The following is a 3830-nucleotide window of genomic DNA, read 5'->3' on the forward strand; positions in this document are numbered from 1 at the left end:
GGTGTTTTCCTTGGCATTATTTTATTAGTTTATGGGAGGTCCATCTGCTGCTTTTGCTTGTCTTTGTGCTTGGGATATCCCTATATGAGCCCAAAGGATGAACCTAAAAGTGTTCAATCATCTCATCCCAGACAGTAGACTCTTGACATGAGTAACTATAACAACGCGTTACCACATCATCACCATTCTTGGCGTGACATCAGTTTTCATTGACAACTTGATGGGCTTCAGCATCTCCATGGCAACTCACATCTGGGTGTATCAGAGAGAGTGTCCAGAAAACATTAACAAAGCAATGAGGATCCTGCCTCAATGTTGGTGACATGCACCATAGCTTGTGGTCCCATACAGAATAAAGGGAGAAAGGCATGGGAGAAGCATCGTTCATCTCTCTCTGCTTCCTGACTGCAGATGCAATGTGACCAGCAACTTCATACCCTCACCACGAGTCTTTCCCATCACAACGGACCCAAGCTTACACTCTTCCTTAAAAGGTTTTCCTTAAGTTGTGTTTGCAGGTATGAAGAAAAAACCCTTGAAACTGATTACACATTCCATGTTTGTTTCTTATAGTCCTAAAAATTACTTCAAAAATTTAATTGTTTTACAACTATGTAAATTATTTTGGGGTTGCAAAATAATTTTTGCAAAATGAGACATCCAAGGAAGTCTTGTTTCTGTCTTCTCTGCACACACTCTTTCTCTCATCTATGAATAGAACTTGCTTTTGATTGACTCATGCTATTTGTGTGTATTTATGAGGTACAGTGCAATTTCTTGGTTCCTGTGTATGTTGGTTAGTGGTTAATTCAGACTAATTGGCATATTTACCAACTAAAATATTTATCTTTTTTTTTAATTGAAGGGTGTCTTCACATGATTGTCTTGTTGTAAGTTCACATTTACTGCCGGCTCTGTTTGATAACTGGTCTTATTCTGGGCACACTTGGTTGCAGATTGCTTTGGTTCACTCTGCACCACAGCAGTGGCATCTTACTGTGTGTTCTACAGTAGTGGCTCCAGATTTTTCTCACTGCATTTCGGCTATACAGGACCCAATTTTGTGTATACAATATAGTCTATTTGGCTAGTCTTTTGCTCAGAAATATTTGGGTTATTCCAGGTTTTTGTTATAAAAATGATACTCTATATTTGCGAACAATGAGTATAAGCTCTGCCTTACAGATTATTTAGTTATTTTAAATCCATTCAACCTTCCTTTGTGTTCTATCTTTAGATGCACAGTATATTGACCTTTATTCTGACCTTGCATTGCCTAGAGCTGTGGTTCTCAACCTTCCTAATGCTGTGACCCTTTGATACTATTCCTCATGTCTTCATGTTCCCCCAATCACACAAAATTATCTTTGCTGTTGCTTCATAACTGTAATTTTGCTACTGTTTTGAACTGTAATGCAAATAGTTGTGTTTTCTAACTCTCTTCAGTGATGACTGTAAAAACGTCATTTAACTCACAATGGGGTCATGACCCACAGGCTGAGAATCACCATCCTAGCGTTTCAGCTGTGAGGTTTTTATCTATTCTTATATATTTTTTATCACCATCAGCATAATGGTGCATCTCACTTTGTTTCCTGCAATGCCTTTTGGGTTAAGTTCAGCCCATTTAGTTTTTATGCTAAGCAAATCCGCCGAGGGTTTATCTCCATTTTGTCCCTTGTCCGTGGCCTGCACTTCCGGCTTCCTCTCCAAGCTATGAGATTTCAGGATCTCATAGAATGGAGAGGTAGGGACACGACATTAGTAAAAATATTGTTTTGGAGGGAACATTTCCCATTTTTATCTAAAGTAGAACCCTAAAGTTTAATTTCATCCCCATGAACAGAATTACAAGCAAAAATATTATGTACAAACTGCAGAGGACAAAGGCTTTATGTTTTATTTGTTTTGTTATGATGTGTACATGGGTCTTCTGGCAGCCCTTATGTCCGTGAACTATGTGTGTACCTAGTGCCCACGGAGGCCAGAAGAAGATGTTGGATTCCCTGCAACTGGAGCTACAGTCCGTTGTGAGCCACCATGTGGGTGCTGGGAATCTGGAAGAGCAGCCCATGCTCCTAACCACTGAACCATGTCTCCAGGCCCTGGACAAACACTGGAAAGGGAACACATCAGGCACTTTATTGAGAAACTCCGCCATGAGGTAGACTCAAGAGCTGAGTCTCCTGTACGCCGGCTCCTGTGGTTGCCTCATCACTTAGGACGAGCTGGGTGCTGGAAACATTCAGTAAATGTATGAAGAGACTGGAATCAGAGAGGACCAACGGCAACACACTCCACATGTCTAAGGGACACAGAAACACTCCCCAGGAGCCCTGTGGGACTTTCCCATGTGGGCACGCAGCCTGCTGTTGGCCACAGTTTACAACAGACCACGTTTTGCTCCTGTGTTTTTCTGACAGCATCTCCTCCCTCCACTAGGTGACGTTTTCATCCTCTGACTGTATTTGGATTTGAAAACTTTCTATCAAAAGTAAAGGCGAGTCACGGATAAAACCCTCCCCTATTTCAAATACATTTTTAATCTGATTAAATGGGCTATGCCTGCTGTATTCCTTTTAAGCCAATATGTGAGGTTAGCACACAAACCATTGAGTTTCATCTTGGCGTGTGTCCATGCAGTTTGTTCGCACAGTGAAGCCTTGTTCCACATGGAGCCGGAAGTGGTACTGGCTTGCAGCATCTGGATCCCAAAGATGCAGGCAGCCTGGTACGAAGGGTGAAGCACCAAATTGTGTTTTTCATGCTCTTGCATTCATGGAGTCATGCAAGCATTGGTGCTTTTCCCAGCTTTTCTTCCCACCCCCACCAAACTGACTCATGGTGTTAGGTAGTTCGATTGTGAAATAGCAAGCCACCAGGGAAAAAGTCAGGCAGTGACTTTTTAGCAAAAAAAATTTTTCCTTGTGTGCTCTATAGGTAAAAATACACTTGCAGTGTGTGTGTGTGTGTGTGTGTGTGTGTGTGTGTGTGTGTGTGTGTGTGTGAGAGAGAGAGAGAGAGAGAGAGAGAGAGAGAGAGAGAGAGAGAGAGAGAGAGAGAAGGCCAGAGGTCAGTCTCTGATGTCATTCATCAGGGTCTGCACATTTTAGTTTTTGAAACACAGTCTCTCCCTGAGACCTGGGGTTCACCAGTTAGGCTAACCTGGCTAGCCCAGGAGCAACAAGGGACTCACTCATTCTGTCTCCCCGACACTGAGTTTACGAGCATGTCCCACCACAGCTGGACTGATTGATTGATTGATTGTCTAATCACTTTGCAGCCTCATCCCAGCCCCCTCCCTCCTCTGCTCCCACCCCCACCCTACACACTCCTCCTGCCATTCTCCTCTTCCTCCTCCTCCTCCTCCTCCTCCTCCTCCTCCTCCTCCTCCTCCTCCTCCTCTTCTTCTTCTTCTTCTTCTTCTTCTTCTTCTTCTTCTTCTTCTTCTTCTTCGAGAAGGGGAGGCTCCCAATGGGTATCAACCCACCTTGGGATCTCAAGTCCCATCAGGACTAAGTACATCCTCTCTCAGTGAGGCCTGGCAAGACAGCCCAGCTAGGGGAAAGGGATGCAGTGGCAGGCAACAGAGTCTGAGACAGCCTCTATTCCCATGCTAGCTGCCCCAGATGTTGAGCATGCTGTGCATCTACTCCATATGTGTAGGGCGTCTCGGCCCAGTCTATGCTTGCTCTCTGATTGCACCCCTGGATTTTTACATCAGTTCTGACTCTAGAACTCAGACCCTCGTGCTTTGCTTCACGTGCTTCACTGACAGAACTTTCTTACAACCTCCCCCACACACTTGTTAAAGAAGAGCAGACGCTACC

Source organism: Acomys minous, assembly GCF_964271855.1.
Source record: "Acomys minous genome assembly, chromosome: 12".
NCBI classification, from domain to species: Eukaryota; Metazoa; Chordata; class Mammalia; order Rodentia; family Muridae; genus Acomys; species Acomys minous.